Raw genomic sequence first — 18,622 nt, 5'->3', positions numbered from 1 at the left:
TTGTAAATGTTGGAGCTCTGTTATTAACTTTTGTTTATTTATTTATAATTGTATTATCTTTTTTTTTGCTTTTTTTAATGGCTGCACCTACAGCATATGGAAGTTCCCAGGCTAGGGGTCCAATTGGAGCTGCATCTGCCAGCTTACACCACAGCCACAGCAATGCCAGATCCAAGCCGTGTCTGTGACCTACACCACAGCTCATAGCAACGCCATGTCCTTTAACCCACTGAGTGAGGCTGGGGATCAAACCTGCAACCTCATGGATACTAGTCAGATTTTTAATCTGCTGAGTCACAAGGGAACTCCATTTTATCTTCTCGATGCATTGATTCTTTAATCATTATGGAGTGTCTCTTTGTTTATAGTAATGTTTCCTATCTTAGAGTCTAATTTTGTCTGATATTAATATAATTACTCCTACTCTTTTATGATTACTGTTTATGTGATGTATCTTTTCCCATCCCTTTTAACTTTGAACGTATTTATCTTTGAATTTAAAATGTGCCTTTTGGGGAGTTCCCGTCGTGGCTCAGTGGTTAACGAATCCAACTAGGAACCATAAGGTTGCAGGTTCGATCCGATCCCTGCCCTTGCTCAGTGGGTTAAGGATCCTGCGTTGCTGTGGCTGTGGCGTAGGCCGGTGGCTACAGCTCCGATTAGACCCCTAGCCTGGGAACCTCCCATATGCTGCGGGAGCGGCCCAAGAAATGGCAAAAAAAAAAAAAAAAAAAAGACAAAAAAAAGTGCCTTTTGTATACAGCATATAGTTGGATCTTGCTTTATTAGACATTCTGACAATCTAGATCTTTTTACTGGAGTGTTTAGACCATCCACATTTTTTTTTTTTCTTTTTAGGCTGCACGGCGGCACATGGAAGTTCACAGGCCAGGGGTTGACTCGGAGCTACAGCTGCTGACCTACACCATAGCCATAGGTACGCCAGATCCAAGTTGTGTCTGCAGCATACACCACAGCTCATGGCAATGCTGGATCCTTAACTTACTGAGCGAGGCCAGGGATCAAACCTGCGTCCTCATGGATACTGGTTGAATTCGTAACCACTGAGCCATGACAGGAACTCCCTAGATCATCCACATTTAATGCAAGTGTAGATATGATTTGATTTATGTCAATCCATTTTGCTTTTTATTTTCTTATGTCTCATGTCCTTTTTGTTTCTCTGTTCCTCCTTTATTGCCTTCATTTGTGTTGAACAAATATTTTTAGTGTACTGTCTTCATTCCTCTTGATTTTTAACCATATTTTAAAGATTATTTTCTTAATATTTGCTTAATGATTAAAACCCTAATTTATCACTATCTGCTTTTATATTGATTTAATTCTGCTAAAATATATCAAATTTCCTCTAATACAGCTCTATCTCTTCTCCCCTCTTTGGTGCTATTAGTTTCATATATAATATATATATGTTATAAACCCAAGAATACAATGTTATAATTATTGCTTTAAACAGTTTTACACACTCTAAAGGAAATTAATTAATTAATTACACACAAAAAGCCAAATACTGTCTGATTCCACACATATGATGGGGTGCTCAAACACTTTGGATCTGTAAACTTTCCATTCTACCAGTTGACCTATGTGTGGGTTGTGGAGTTTATTCAAAGTTCATCCAGTTTTCAAGACTGCCTTGGCTTTCACTTTCTACCAGGGCTCCTACAGATCTCTTCTGGGAGTGTGCAGACTTTCCCAGTCAGCCAGGCATGTTTGGAGAGCTTATCTAACCCTTCTACAGCTATCTTATTTCCAGGACCTCCTCATTAAATTTCTTGCTGGTGTGTTGCTCATCTCAACTGGGCTAGCAAAGTTTAAGATTTTTCCCATTCATTGGAGCTCCCATTGTGGCTCAGCAGTAATGAACCTGACTAATATCCATGAGGATGCGGGTTCCATCCCTGACCTTGCCCAGTGGGTTAAGAATCCGGCGTTGCCATGAGTTGTAGCTCAGATCCTACATTGCAGTGACTGTGGTGTAGGCCAGCAGCTGCAGCTCCAATTCCATCCCTAACCTGAGGAACTTCCATATACTGCAGGTGTGGCCCTCAAAAAAATAAAATAGGAGTTCCCATCATGGTGCAGCGGAAACGAATCCGACTGTGGACCATCAGGTTGCAGGTTCAATCCTCGGCCTTGATCAGTGGATTAAGGATCCGGCATTGCTATGAGCTGTGGTGTAGGTTGCAGATGTAGCTCGGATCTGGCATTGCTGTAAGCTCGTTGTTGTGTCATGGGCCGGCAGCTGTAGCTCCAATTGGATGCCTAGCCTAGGAACCTCCATGTACTTTGGGCGCGGCTCTCAAAAGACAAAAGACAAAAAAAAAATAAATAAAAAATAAAATAAAATAAAGATTTTTCCCATTTGTGTCCTACTTTTGCTGACAATGTGCTGGCTTAAGTTTTTGCCTACATCAAGTATAATCCTCTCTCGTGGCTATACTTGTGGTTTCATGGCTCTCCACACCCTGTAACACTGTTATTCTGAATGACCAAGCTGGGGGCAATGGAAGCAGCCTTAGGCAGAAATATTGCAAAATTCCACTGTTCTTGCTCAAAGTTCTAGCATTTTTTTTTTCATGAATAAATGCTTCTCAATATGTTGTTTGCCTTTGAATAATTTCCAAAACAGTGCAGAGTTGTTTGGGGGTTTTTTTGTTATGCCCAGTTTTATATTTGCTTAGGGGAAAAACTATTTGCTAACCTCTTCATGCAACTTCAGCCATAAGTCCTCTTTCTTTTGGTGGTGGTGGTGGTAGTAGTAGTAGTAGTAGTAGTAGTAGTAGTAGTAGTAGTAGTAGTAGTAGTAGTATTTTGTCTTTTTAGGGCCACACCAGTGGCATATGGAGGTTCCCAGGCTAGGGGTCAAATCAGAGCTGCAGCTGCCGGCCTACACCACAGACACAGCAGTGCCAGATCTGAGCTGCTTCTACAACCTACACCATAGCTCATGGCAACACCAGATCCTTAACCCACTGAGTGAGACCAAACCCTAGTCCTCATGGATACTAGTTGGGTTCATTACCACTGAGGCACGATGGGAACTCCCCCCATTATTGATTTTTGAGACTTCTTTATACATTCTGGATACTAGTCCCATACTAGTTCTTTCAGGCTTGCTTTTTTGTTTATTTAATAGTACCTAAAGTGTAAAACCTTAAAAATGTTTATGCAATATAGTATTGATTTTTCTTTATGAATTTGCTTTTAATATAATATCTAAGATAGCTTTGCCCAACCCATAGATTTTTTTCTACTATGTTTTTTTTTGGCCATGGAGTGCAATGACTTGATGTGGGATCTCAGTTCTGGACCAGGGCAAACCCAGGCTGCAACAGTTAAAGCACTTAATCCTAACCCTAGACCACCAGGGAACTCCCATCTATTATATTTTAGAAGATTTATAGTTTTATGTTTTACATTTCTGTCTATGGTCCATTTTGAGTTAAAATTTTAATATGGTGTGATTTATGGGTTGAAGTTCTCCTTTTTTTAAATGAATGAATAATTGTCCCACTACAATTTGTTGAAAAGATTATTATTTTCCCATTGAATTGGCTTGGCATCTTTGTCAAAACTCAGTTTACCATATATGTGTGAGTGTACCTTGGACTCTCAATTCTGATATGTTAAAGGATAAATTAAAGTACATTAAACTTTGGAAGAGTTTATTTGAGCAAACATGGATTCAAATCAGACAGCGCAAAACTGAAAGTGGTTAGGGAGTGCTGTCCCAGCAGGAGCTATGAGCAAAGGCTTTTATAGAACAGTCATGGAGGTAAAAAGCAAGGAAATTATTTGATTTGCTATACCTTAAGCAGTTGCCTTATTTGGGAAAGGCTAGTTGGCTGCTTATGATTGGTTGTTCTTAAGTTTTGATATCTTAACCTTGAGGTATTTACAGGAATTTACTCTGGGTTATGTTTAGGTTGCTTACAAGGCATTGTTAAAAACCACCTCGGTCTAATGGCCTCCTTGTTTAATTGCTTTAACATCTCCACTAACATATGTATTAATCCTTTTGTCAGTACTGTCTTGAATATTGTAGCTTTATAGTAAATTTTGAAATAAAGCAGGGTATGCTTTTCTTTCAAAGCTGTTTTGGATGGTCAAGGTCCTTTGGCCACTTTTAGCAATACTAACATTTCCAATCCATAAACATTCATTTAGTTCTTCTTCAGTTTCTCTCATCAATATTTTGCTGATTTCCAACCTTGCACATTGTGTTCAATTTATACCAAGTATTTCATGTTTTCATGCTACTGCAAATGGTACTATTTTTTAATTTTCCATTTTAATTTTTCAGTGCAAATATATAGGAAATAGGGTTGGTTTTTCTGTGTTGACCTTGTCTCCTGTAACTTTGCTAAACTCATTTATGATTTTTGTAGATCTTTTTATTTTTCTATATAGTCAATTACATTTTTTGGTATTAGAACAGTTTTATTTCTTCCTTTGCAATCGGTATGCCTTTTATTTCTTTTTTGTGGTATTGCACTGTAAGAACCTCTAGTTAAATATTCAGTAGGAGGGATGAGAGTGTACGTCTTTTTGATCTTTTTCTTGATCTTGAAGAACAGATTCAGTCTTTCACCATAAAACATGTAGATGCAGGTTTTTAGTGGATGTCTTTGAGTTGGGGAAGTTCTCTTTAATTCTTAGTTTGCTGAGATGTTTTATCATGAATGTTAAATTTCTTCTTTTTTTTTTTTTGTCTTTTTAGGGCCACACACACACAGCATATGGAAGTTCCTAGGCTAGGGGTCCAATTGGAGCTGCAGCTACTGACCTACACCACAGCCACAGCAGTGTGGGATCCAAGCCTTGTCTGTGACCTACACCACAGCTTACAGCAACACCAGATCCTTAACCCACTGAGCTGGGCCAGGGATTGAACCCGCATCCTCATAAATATTAGTTGGTTTCATTACCACTCAGCCATGACAAAAACTCCTGATTTCTTCTCTGTCTTGTAATTTCTCTTTCATATTTCACATTTTTATCATTCATCACTGAATTCTTAATAATTTCTTAAGATTTCTATTTCAGTTTACTAAGTCTTTCTTCAAATTTGTCTGTTTTGCTTTTTATCTTGTCCTTTGTCTATTTTGCTTTAAATTTGATTGTTTTTTCTATTTAATTTTGATGGTTACAATTTTCATTTGTAGAACTTTTATCTGATTCATATTCAAATATGGCTAATTTTGTTAATTTATTATTCTGATATATTTTCAATATCTTTTTTACCTTCTTTAAATATATTAAAATATTTATTTTCTTTTTCTTCCTTTTTTTTTTTTTTTTGTCTATACCTGTGGCATATGGAAGTTCTTGGGCCAGGGATCAAATCTGGACCCTTAACCCAATGCTGGACCCTTAACCCACTGTGCCACAGCAGAAACTCCTTTCTTTTCTTTTTTTCTTTCTTTCTTTTTTTTTTTTTTTTTTTGTCTTTTTAGGGCTGCACTCATGGCATATGGAAGTTCCCAGGCTAGGGGTCCAATCAGAGCTGTGGCCACTGGCCTACCCCACAGCCACAGCAATTTGAGATCTGAGCCACATCTGTGGCCTACACCACAGCTATGGCAACACTGGGTCCTTAACCCACTTAGTGAGGCCAGGTATAAAGCCGATGTCCTCATGGATCCTAGTTGGCTTTGTTAACCTCTGAGCCATGATGGGAACTCCAGAAACTCCTAAAATATTTATTTTCTCTTCTCTATCTCATTATTCCATTTTATGCAGTATTTGTAGGTTTCACCTTGCTAAGTGTTGTTTCTGCTGATTCATGGTCCTTGTGGTTTGTTTCCTCATGAGTTTTTTTATTTTTTATTATGAGCTTATGTTCTTTGGAATTCTTTGAGGTCTGTGTTTAAAATATGTTCTTCCAGGAGTTCTCATTGTGGCTTAGTGGGTTAAGAACCCAACATAATATCCATGAGGATGTGGTTCTATCCCTGGCCTCGCTCAGTAGGTTAAGGATCAGGCATTGCCACAAGCTGCAATGTAGGTCACAGATGCAGCTTGGATCTGGTGTTGCTGTGGCTGTGGCTCCCATTGGACTCCTAGCCTGGGAACTAATATATGCCTTGGGTAAGACCCTAATAGGAAAAAGAAAAAGAAACATTCTTCCAGAGAGAATTTTTGTTTGCTTCTGCCCATCACCTAGGAGTACTTCCAACTCAGAACTACTTTGAAATAAATTTTGGCTTGGAGTTTTTCCAGTCACACAGGAAATATGATTTAGGGCTTCCCTCTGCATGAATGTTGGTTTGTGTCAGGAGTCCTAGCGCACTTCTTTTATTCCCTGTGTTCCTACTCCACCCAGACCTAAGTGGGCATAGTAAAGTCTTCTGTGGGTAAGTTGGCTTTTTCCCCCCTTCTTCTCCCCAGAGCATTGACTTCTGAGAGGTCCCAAATTTGGGGGAGTCAGGAGGTCTTTGATAACCTCCCTCCAAGGTCAAGACCTTAAGGCCTTTTCTTCTCTTTCCTGCTCTGTTTTGGTTCTTCTAAAAGCAGACCATCAGTCAAAAGCTTGCATGTAGTTAATTTGGGAAATGATTCCAGGGAGCAGGAGTGAAGGTTTGAGAGAGAGAAACAAAGACACAAAGGCAGTATATAAGGTTGCCTTATCAAGAGGACTTCTGATATGTTCTTGATTCTCACAGGATCTTCTGAGGAGCCTTATGCAATGGAGACTAAAGGGAAAAGAAAAGCATCTATTATTTGCTCCAGTCACCAACTGATCAAGAGTAACCCCACAGATATTAAGTCCCCTGAGCTTGGGGGTTACTCATGTATGAAGGTCTGACAGATTCCCAAGGGTAGGGAAACACTCCAAGGCCTCAGCCCGGTGCAGGCTTTCATATGGCCTGTGGCACAGGTCCACACAGCCATGCAGATCAGCCACGTGGGATCACTTTCCTCCCTCAGTGTCTATACATTAGAAAGCTCTAGTCTTCTCCAAACATGGCTGGGGCCCCAAAGAGGGGTGTATAGCTTGTTGTAGTGTGCTCAGCTTGATTACACAACCCTCCTAGCCCCTGAACTGTATATATACTTGTGCATTCACCACAAAACACAAAGCACGTACATTCAAATTAATAAATATGTCTTACATGTACAGTCACCTATAGCCACTGACTGCCATATACATACAGAAGTACAGAGGAGGAAAGCCTCACTCTGAGGGTGAGCAGGCCTGTGTTTGAATGGCTCCTTCACCAGGCCACTGGATTCTGGACCTCACCTTACTGATCTGTAAAACATTAAGGTGCTGGTCTTAATATCCCTGCTCCCAAGGTCTTTGCCATGCTGTCAATCAGGTTCTATGGTTTTCAATGCAGGTCTACATTCCTAGGAACTCTGGGGACCTCCCTACCAAGCCAGAGGATTCTCCCAGAGATGCTCTAATTCCTCTAGAATCTTTAGGTGTGCTGTGCCCCCTTCACAAAGACACATTTTTTAAAATGGCTGCACCTGCAGCATATGGAAGTTTCTGGGTCAGGGATCAAACACATGCCTCTGCAGTGACTTGAGCCACTGCAGTCAGATCCTTAACCCACTGTCCTAGAGCAGGAACTCCCACAAAGACACATTTTATCCAGAAGGAGCCCTATACCTTCTGAATCCCCACCTCTCAGGCTGAACCTTGATTTTTCCCTGAATACATCAACCTAAGAGAGTCAAAGACTCACTGGGTGGGCCTCCAGCTGGGATGCAAGGGCAGCTAGCTCTAGCTCTGTATCTGCTCCCTGGGCTTGGATTTCCCACCCACCTCCTCAGAGCTCCAGCAGGGATAGTAACAAGACTATAAGGTTGGGGGTGGGAGTTCATGGTCTGCCTATGGAATTGGGATTTGCCAGCACTGGCCTTCAAAGGGCTGTCAGTGCCCTGGCAGGTTTCTTTGGTGGATAGAATAGCTCTCTGTGTGCCTCTGGCTCCCACGAGCTCAGCTCCCCCACTCTCAGTCAGCTGCCAGCTGCCAAGAGATCCTTCCCAGTCCCTGAAGCTTAAGGGATCCTCTAGGTTGAGTGCAGATTTTGGGAGAAGTCCTATGGAGGGAGAAGGGAAGCCTTTTCCACAGAAAGGCAGACTACATAGTGAAAGTGGGGAGGCTCTGAACCACATCAACAACTCTGTGGGGCCTTGGGCAACTTCTCTAGGCCTCAGTTTCCTCATCTAGAAAATGAGAACCAAAGTGACTATCCTAGAATAGTTTTAAAGATACGCTGAGATAATGCCTGTAAAGCTCTCAGCACAGTGTCTGGCACATAGCGTTCAATTACTCGTAGCTGTTGTGGTTATTATCAACTGGACTATTTTTTAAAATAGGACACAAAAGCAGAGTTCTTGGAACTCCAGAAAGGGATGCTTGATTTCAATAGTCAATAAATTTTGGAAGGAATATTAAAATACATGTATACACATTTTGAAAATAATGAAATTTACTTCTGTATCTGACAATAAGCAGACAAGTTGAGGAGTGGAATTCCTCCCTAGAAATGCTGAATATCAAAAACATGTTTGTTAAAGCGTATGAACCGGTGTTCAGTAGCAGAGTCAGCATAACAAGAGAGCATGATCTGAGCAGGGTAAGCCTGCACTAGAGCCTGTGCTCCCCTGAGGGACTAGGTTGTAAATGGCATCTCCTGGCCACCATGTCAGTCCTTTTGACTCCCGCTCTGATTCTAGCCACTGCAGAAGTGACCAGTTTCATGTGGACCTAGACCAACCTCATGCAAGGGCCACCTGGTCTTGGGTACTTGTGGTCCACCTCTCACTTCCTATTGGAGACTATTTGACTTCACAGGGTAGGAGTGTTTCCCTACCCTTGGGAATCTGTCAGACCTTCATACATGAGTAACCCCCAAGCTCAGGGGACTTAATATCTGTGGGGTTACTCTTGATCAGTTGGTGACTGGAGCAAATAATAGATGCTTTTCTTTTCCCTTTAGTCTCCATTGCATAAGGCTCCTCAGAAGATCCTGTGAGAATCAAGAACATATCAGAAGTCCTCTTGATAAGGCAACCTTATATACTGCCTTTGTGTCTTTGTTTCTCTCTCTCAAACCTTCACTCCTGCTCCCTGGAATCATTTCCCAAATTAACTACATGCAAGCTTTTGACTGATGGTCTGCTTTTAGAAGAACCAAAACAGAGCAGGAAAGAGAAGAAAAGGCCTTAAGGTCTTGACCTTGGAGGGAGGTTATCAAAGACCTCCTGACTCCCCCAAATTTGGGACCTCTCAGAAGTCAATGCTCTGGGGCGAAGAGGGGGGGAAAAAGCCAACTTACCCACAGAAGACTTTACTATGCCCACTTAGGTCTGGGTGGAGTAGGAACACAGGGAATAAAAGAAGTGCGCTAGGACTCCTGACACAAACCAACATTCATGCAGAGAGAAGCCCTAAATCATATTTCCCGTGTGACTCAAACATTTTTCATGTTTCAAAATTTCCATGTTTTTTTTAACTATCTTTTTTTCTATTTTATTATTTATTATTTTTTTAATTTTAATTTTTTCCATTATAGTTGGTTTACAGTGTTCTGTCAGTTTTCTGCTGTACAGCAAAGTGACCCAGCCACACATACGTATACACATTCTTTTTCTCACATTATCCTCCATCATACTCCTTCATAAGTGACTAGATCCATATGCATTTTTAGAAGTTACTTATTTGTCCCTTTAAGAGGCTGCTAGGCAACTGGTAAATAAAAGGAAAACATCAAATATTTATCCTGTCTTTTGTATATGATCTCTCCCTCAGGGTAACTAAATAATCAATGAGGGGAAGTTTCTCTTTGTAGAAGTATGGCTGCTACGAAAAGAAGAATAAATGATGTGATTAAAATATCACTGTTTTGCAGCCTCATGAATCTGGGCAATGAACATTAATGGCTGCAAATGTCACAAGAGAGCCAATCTGAGATTATATGCCCCTAATGGAAGCACACAGCACCACTAGAAGCAGTCTTTAAAAAAAAAAAAAAGTTGAATCTGAATTTGTTCAATTTACAGAAAATAAAGAAGACAAAAGAACATAAACAGTACCGCAGGGATGAAATCAGCCAAGTCCAGACTCCGACAAGCTACGATGATGAATGATGCAGTTTCTTTAACAAAACAATGTTACAAAAGAGATGGTGGAGGAACTTCAACATTTAAGATTTGTCAACCAAGCACTATACATAGATATCATTTGAATCTCAATTCAAACAACAATTTAAAAAGAAAATGAAAGAGAAGAAAAAATAAGACAACCAATGATGTATAAACACGGAATGGGGTGCTGTTTCTATTAATGAATTATTGCTTTTTTGTATGATAATTTATTGTCTTATTTTGTTTAACTCATCTTTTGCAGCTATGTACTGAAATATTTACAGGGAAATGATACGATAAAAAATATTTTAAAATATAAAAAACTTTAAAAAATTGAAAAAATCATGTATCTTGAGCTTGCTTCCAGACAATCCAGGAATTGAGGGAGGAGCGAGTGAGGGTGTGAAACAAGACTAGCCCTGTGACACAGGGATACCCAGAGCCTCTCCATACTATTTCCTCTACTTTTGTTTATGTCTGAAATATTCCATAATAAGTTTTTAATGCCTCTGTATTATAGCTAAAATGTGGCTGTGTTACAGATTACCCCCAAGACATAAAAGCTTATTCACCATGGAAAAGACACTAAATACCAAGATGACTTGGCCATCAGCCAGCCTTAGTCATTGGCTACTTTGGTGGCACAACAGACACATGAGGAAGTAGCCACAGTCAGAGGGATGGAGGCCATGCCTGAACCTAACAAAAGTGTAGGTTCCCACTAACCAAGGCCTGTCTTGGCTACTGTTGCTAACAAATGTCCAAACTGCCAGCAACAGAGATGACCATTGAGTCCCCCATTTAACCTCATTTCTCCAGAAGACAAACTGCCTCCTCCATGTTAACTATTCTGGGCCCCTGCCATCCTTCAAGTACCAGTGATTCATTATCATGGGATAATGTTTACTTCAAATAGCATCTTAACCAAATAATCCCAACCAGTATGAAATATATTTATTTCAATCCCCAGGTTCAAGTCACTCCAGAAAGATGATGCTAAGAACTGTTGATCGTGGAAGTTCCTGTTGTGGCTTGGTGGGTAAAGAACACAATGTAGTCTCTGTGACGATATGGGTTTGCTTCCTGGCCTCTCTCAGTGGGTTAAGGATCTGGCATTGCTGCAGGCTGCAGTATAGGTGGCAGATGTGGCTTAGATACAGTTTGGCTGTGGCTGTGGCTGTGGCTGGCAGTTGCAGCTCCAATTTGATGCTTAGTCTGGGAACTAACATATGCCATGGGTACAGCCTTAAAAAGGAAAAAAAACTGTTAATCATGTTTTCCTACAGCAATTATACCAACACCCTGGTATGAACTATAGCTAAGGTGATAGGCTCCTATATTCTTATCTGTGAAATTATCTCCTAGGATTCTTTACTCTCTGTTTTCACTAGCAGTCTGTCCATGAACTTAAACCATCTTAGCACTCTCCTGACTGCCTTTGGAATGTCTGTATTTGGGGGTTGAATGTTGCTGGTAAGCTTTGCTATCAGCAAAATGATGGTTGAATTTGTAAAAGCCTGCTAAATGCCATTAATTTTTTTCTAGTTTTATTGAGATACAACTGACCTACGACACTGTATAAAGTTTAAGGTATAGCTAAAATACCATTATCAAATGATTATGTGTGCTATACCAAAAAAACAAAGCAAGAAACACGCAGAAGCTTGAAACTAACTCTGAATTGTCATGCTTATGGGTCTGTGGGTCAGCTGTACCTTGGCTGCCCTGGCTTCAGGCTTCACGCCAGGTTGAGTTCAGGTGTGCTCTACATTCTCCTTGGACCAATGGCTACCCAGGGCATATGGTCCTTTCCTGGACACTCATTCCAGGACCCAGACTGAAGGAACAGCAGCTACCTGGGGAATGTTCCTTTTTTCTTTTTTCTTTTTTTTTGGCTGCCCTGCGGCATATGGAATTCCCAGGCCAGGAATCATATCCCAGACACAGTTGCAACCCAAGCCACAGCTGTGGCAATGCCAGATCCCTAACCCACTGTGCTGGGCTGGGGCTGGAACCTTGTCCCAGCGCTCCCAAGATGCTACTGACCCTGTAGTGCCACAGCGGGAACTGGCCAGGAAATGTTCATACCATGGCAGATTAGTGCAGCACAAGAGGTCATGTCCTGCTGAGCAAGCACATTTCAAAACTTTTCTTGTCAGATTCACAAACATCCTATTGGTCAAAGCAAGTCACAATGTGGGAATGTATTCTGTCCATTGTGACAAAGGTGTGGATGGAGAAATCTATTACAGAGGAGCAAAGATTTGGACCAACAATCCAATAAATCACAGCCCCTCTGCTCCATGCTCTTTGCCTGTCTGGACAGTAGGAACACTGTACTAGGAGCCTCTAGTCTGGTCCTTCCAAATCTTGCTGCAGCCAAAGTGATTTTTTTTTCACTAACCCTCCTCCAGTTTTGTTTTTTGTTTTTTTTCTAATTGTAAAAAAAAATAACATAGACGTTCCCTGGTGGTGGAGCAGGTTAAGGATCCAGCATTGTCACTGCAGTGGCTCAGGTTGCTGCTGTGGCACTGGTTCTATCCCTGACCTGGGAATTTATATATGCTGCAGGAGCAGCCTAAATAAATACTTAATAAAAATTAAAATTTTTAAACTACCTTAAAAAAAAGAATGGTTTTTTAAAAAACAAACCACCAAGTAACATAAAATTGAGCATTTTAACCATTTCTAAGTATACAGTTCAGTAGTGTTAAGTATATTTATATTGTTGTGTTACCAGTCTCCAAAACTTTATCTTGCAAAACCCATTCAACAACAGCTCTGTTTCCCACTCCCCACCCAGTCCCTGGCAACCACAACTCTTTCTGTTTCTATTCATCTGACTACTCTAGAAACCTCATCTAAGAGGAATCACATAGTATTTGTCTTTTTGTGACTGGCCTATTTCATTTAGCATAGTGTCCTCAAAGTTCATCCCAGTTGTAGCATTCAGAATTTCCTTCTTTTTTAAGCCCAAGTAATATTCTGTTGGATGTATATACCATGTTTGGTTTATCCATTCATCCTTTCATGGACACTTAGCTTCCATGTTTTAACTGCTGTAAATAATGCTTCTATGAACATAGGTGTACAAATATCCCTTTGAAACCCCACTTTATGAGGCCCCACTTTAAATTCGCTTGACAGGAAAAAAAAAAAAAAAAAAGGAGTTCCCGTCGTGGCGCAGTGGTTAACGAATCTGACTAGGAACCATGAGGTTGAGGGTTCGATCCCTGCCCTTGATCCGGCGTTGCCGTGAGCTGTGGTGTAGGTTGCAGACGCGGCTCGGATCCCGCGTTGCTGTGGCTCTGGCGTAGGCCGGTGGCTACAGCTCCTATTCGACCCCTAGCCTGGGAACCTCCATATGCCGCGGGAGCAGCCCAAGAAATAGCAACAACAACAACAACAACAAAGACAAAAATAAATAAATAAATAAATAAATAAATAAATAAATAAATAAATAAATAAATTCGCTTGACTATATACCCAGAAATGGAATTGTTGGCTCATATGGTAATTCTATTTTTTATTTTTTGAGGAACTTCTATTCTCTATCTCATAGTGGCTGTGCCATTTTACATTTCTACCAATGGTGCACAAAAGTTCCAATTTATTTAATTCCTAACCAACACTTGTTATTTTCTGTTTTATTTTTTAAAGTAGCACCCATCCTAATGGGTATCAGATTTTTTTAATTAAATTTTTTTTGTCTTTTTTTTTTTTTGTTGTTGTTGTTGTTGTTGCTATTTCTTGGGCCGCTCCCGCGGCATATGGAGGTTCCCAGGCTAGGGGTTGAATCGGAGCTGTAGCCACCGACCTACGCCAGAGCCACAGCAACTTGGGATCCGAGCCGCGTCTGCAACCTACACCACAGCTCACGGCAACGCCGGATCGTTAACCCACTGAGCAAGGGCAGGGACCAAACCCGCAACCTCATGGTTCCTAGTCGGATTCGTTAACCACTGCGCCACGACGGGAACTCCCTTTTTAATTAAATTTTTTATCTTGGGGTAATTGTAGTTTCACATGCAGTTTTAAGAAATAATAGAGAGGAAGTTTCCCTGTGGTACAGCAGGTTAAGGATCCATGGCATTGTCACTGCAGTGGCTTGGGTTGCTGCTTTGGCACAGGTTCGATCCCTGGCCCCAGAACTTCCACATGTCATGGGGAAAAAAAATAATAAGGAGAATGTTTTTTGTTTTTTTGCTTTATAGGGCCGCACCTGCAGCATATGGAAATTCCCAGGCTAGGGGTCAAATTGGAGCTACAGCTGCCGGCCTACCTCACAGCCATAGCAACTCAGAATCTGAGCCACGTCTGAGACCTACACCACAGTTCACTGTAATGCTGGATATTTAACCCACTGAGCAAGGCCAGGGATGGAACCTGCATCCTCATGGATCCTGGTCAGGTTCGTTAACTGCTGATCCTCAAAGGGGACTCCAGTCTTCTTTTTTGTTGTTGTTGCTTTCTTTTCTCAGCCATGCCTGAGGAAGGGATTAAGCCCACACCACTACAATAACAATGCCAGCTCTTTAACCTGCTGAGCCTCAAAGGAACTCCAAGAATGGCTTTGTTGTATTTTTTTTAAAAAAATATGGAACACTTCACGAATTTGCATGTCATCCTTTTGCAGGGGCCATGCTAATCTTCCAATTTTAGTATATGTGTGTCAATTTTAGTAGTGAGCATTGTTTACATTTTTTGAAAACCTCTTTAATCTCCAGCTCAGTAGAAAACATCTTGGAGTTCCCAATTGTGACTCAGTGGAAATGAATCTGTCTAGCATCCATGAGGACGCGGGTTTGATTCCTGGCCTCACTCAGTGAGTTAAGAATCTGGCCTTGCTGTGAGCTGTGGTGTAGGTTGCAGATGCAGCTTGGATCCTGAATTGCTGTGGTTGTGGCGTAGGCCAGTAGCTACAGCTCCAGTTTGACCACTAGCCTGGGAAGCTCCATATGCCACGGAAGGGAGGAAATTTCTTTGTCTTTTTAGGTGTAGCCCTAAAAAGACAAAAAAAAAAAAAAAGTAAGGAGGAAAAAGAAAACAGCTTGATTTTCATATATGTTCCTGCATTGACTCTATTGCAATGTATTTTTTTTGGCTGAAGTAGGTGAAGAAAATTCAGTGTCACACAGATAATGTAGTTAGAAAGAAGAGGAGCCTCCTAATAGCCTTTCGTGGATATTCTTTGATAGCACATACAAATCTGATGAATGACAGTTTCTTAAAGTTTAGTTGCAATGTAGAATCTGAACATTTCTCATACTCTTACATTAAAATCTATTATTCTATCTTGTACTTTAAATGAATCTTTTATGTGTGCATGCTTTTGTAACATCATGCATTTGTCATTTGGAAAATACTGAGAAATTTTAGCACATTTCATTATATAATATTGAAAAATCACATTTGTTACTATCACTGCTAATCTCATCAGAAAAGTCTTTAAGTACTAGTAAAAGAAAAAAACTACTGTTTCCTCTGTATTCACAACACTCTGACATCAAATGTACGGTTTTATTTTTTTTCCTCCATCAGCCAGTTCATTTGACAGCAACTGGGTGTCCTGCCATTCAATTCTGACACTAACTACTTGGAGTAACAGCAGACCTCACAGGTTAAGGGCTCAGTTCCACAAGACTATTCCCATTTCAGATGGCAGCCACAAGTCCCAAGTTGTCACTTGTACTTCTGACTAATCAGCTATAAGTATAGAATTCCTACACCCCTCTCTTCGGGTTTGATAATTTGCTATAACAGCTCACAAAACTCAAGGAAACACTTACATTTTCTGATTCATTATAAAGAATAAAATAGGCGTTCTCACCATGGCTCAGGGGAAACGACTCTGACTAGCATCCATGAGGATGCAGGTTCTATCCCTGGCCTTGCTCAGCGGGTTAAGGATTCGACATGGCAGTGAGCTGTGGTGTAGGTCGCAGATGCAGCTTGGATCTGGTGTTGCTGTGGCTGTGGTGTAGGCCGGCAGCTATAGCTCTGATTCGACCCCTAGCCTTGGAACCTCCATATGCCATGGGTGTGGCCCTAAAACAAGAACAACAACAAAAAGAATAAAATAAAGGGAGTTCCAGTTGTAGCTCAGCAGAAACAAACCCAACTAGTATCCATGAGGACTTGGGTTTGATCCCTGGCCTTGCTCAGTGGGTGAAGGATCTGGCATTATCCTGAGCTGTGGTGTAGGCTGGCAGATGTAGCTCTGATTTGACCCCTAGCCTAGGAACTTCTATATGCTGTGGGTTCAGCCCTAAAAAGAAAAGAAAAGAAAAAAAAAAGGGTAGAGATAAACAGCCAGATAAAAAGGTACATAAAGCAAGATCTGGAAGTGTCCTGAGTGCAGGGGTTCTGTCCACATGGAGTTGGGATGCACCATCTCCCAGCACATGGATGTTTTCACCAACCCAGAAGCTCTCCAAACCCCTTTGGTTAAGGTTTTTATGGTGGCTTCATTACATAGGCAAGATGGATTAAATCATTGGCCATTGATGATTGTCAGCCTCAAGCCCCGCCCCCTCCCCAGGGGTAAGGGATGGACTAAAGTTCCAACCCAGGATTGGTTCCTTTGGCAACCAGCCCAACAATCTTCAGAAGATACCTCATCAGCATAAATTCAGGTGTAGTTGAAAGGGGCTTATGACTAACAAAAGATATCCTCTCACCCTTATTTATCACTCAGGAATTTCCAAGGATTTTAGGAGCTCTGTACCTAGAAGAAGAAGACCAAATACATCTTTTTTTTTTTTTTTTTGTCTTTTTAGAGCCACACCCATGGCATATGGATGTTCCCAGGCCGGGGATCAAATTGGAGCTGTAGCTGCTAGCCTACCCACAGCCACAGCAAGGCCAGATCCTTGCTGCATCTGTGACCTATGCCACAGCTCACAGGCAACGCCGGATCCTTAACCCACTAAGCAAGGCCAGGGATTGAACCTGCACCCTCATGGATACTAGTCAGATTTGTTTCCGCTGATCCACAACGGGAACTCCAGAAATACATTTCTCTTACTGTATCAAAGTATCACAACTAGAAAGCGGTGATGCTCACAGTAGTGAATAGAAGTTTTCCAGAATTCTGACTTTTGCTTGAAAGTTCAAATTTCGCCATAAGCAACCAATAGTATCATTTGTTTTTTCTTGGAGTGACAAGCTCACCTCGTTAATTTTTAAGAAAATGTCTGCCACTGGAGTTCCCATCGTGGCCCAGCTGAAACAAATCCGACTAGGAACCATGAGGTTACGGGTTCAATCCCTGGCCTTGCTCAGTGGGTTAAGGATCTGGCATTACTGTGAGCTGTGGTGTAGGTCTCAGACGCAGCTCTGATCTGGCATTGCTGTGGCTGTGGCATAGGCCAGCAGCTGTAGCTCCAATAAGACCCCTAGCCTGGGAATCTCCAAATGCCATGGGTGTGGCCCTAAAAAGACAAAAAAAAAAAAAAAGAAAGAAAGAAAGAAAAAGAAAATGTCTGCCAGAAAACATCTGTTATATACAATCTGAATCATCGTTTGACAAGTAAAAATGGTATTCTACGAAAAAAGCAGCTAGTTTGGCTGGCAACTCAAAGAATCACACAAATAAATGCATTTCCTTGAGACAACCAACATCCTTTGGATGTTGAGATGCTTCATGCACACTTTCTCCTTTCTCACATAGACTATTAAAAGACAAAAACATGTACTACTCATAGGTTGAGATTTGATAAAATTAATATTTTTTACTGCTCCATCAAGGGCATTCATAATGAAACTATTTTGCTTAGTTGCAAATATGTGGCAGTGAAACATATAATGACTGCTAGTATAGTCTGTTGTGGTGGGGAGGAAAAACTTTTTCTCTATGCTCTTAGGTTCAGAATCTGAGGGGGGGGGGCTGTGAATTCAACTAACAAAAGACAGAGTTGTTGCAAGAAGGGCAACCACTTCCAGGGCCCAAGAATGGGCTCTTGTCTAACACTCAGAAATGAATTGTTTGAGGAGACACACATGCTGACAAAGCAAAAGATTTTATTGAGAAGGGGTGCTCAGGCAGAGAGCATCAGGGTAAGGGCTTAATGATTGTCTACGGCCAATCATCTTGCTCGGCCAGTGCTTCATCTGGCCCAGGGTCCCTCTTGGTGGGGGAATACCTCTCAGCCAAGATGGATTCCAGCGCCAAGGGTCCTGGGAGGTTGGTTGTCTCCTTCCTCCTATTGGCTCCTACCAAATCCTCCCAGTTAGTCTTCAGAGCAGCACCATGTGCCTTTACTGGGGCCTCCTGTTGTGAGACAACGCATGCAAGTGGCTATTATCGTGCCTGGCCAAGGTAGGCAGTTTCAGTCAGTGGTCCCTTAACAGATTTACAGGAGAAAAGGCATACAATTTTTATTAATATTTACACACACGCTTGGGGAGTTCCCTTCGTGGCTCAGTGGTTAATGAACCTAACTAGGATCCATGAGGATGCGGTTCTATCCCTGGCCTCGCTCATGGGTTGGGAATC

The 18,622-nt window shown here is 41.3% G+C and overlaps 1 pseudogene; it reads right to left on the bottom strand.

The window, feature by feature from the left end:
* Positions 1 to 14,716: 14,716 nt before the first annotated feature.
* Positions 14,717 to 14,807, bottom strand: LOC125136941 (uncharacterized; annotated as a pseudogene).
* Between the last annotated feature and the right edge of the window lie 3,815 nt (positions 14,808 to 18,622).

Source organism: Phacochoerus africanus, chromosome 9, assembly GCF_016906955.1.
Source record: "Phacochoerus africanus isolate WHEZ1 chromosome 9, ROS_Pafr_v1, whole genome shotgun sequence".
NCBI lineage: Eukaryota > Metazoa > Chordata > Mammalia > Artiodactyla > Suidae > Phacochoerus > Phacochoerus africanus.
The sequence above is the reverse complement of the archived record's forward strand: the minus strand, read 5'-3'. Positions and strand labels throughout refer to the sequence as shown.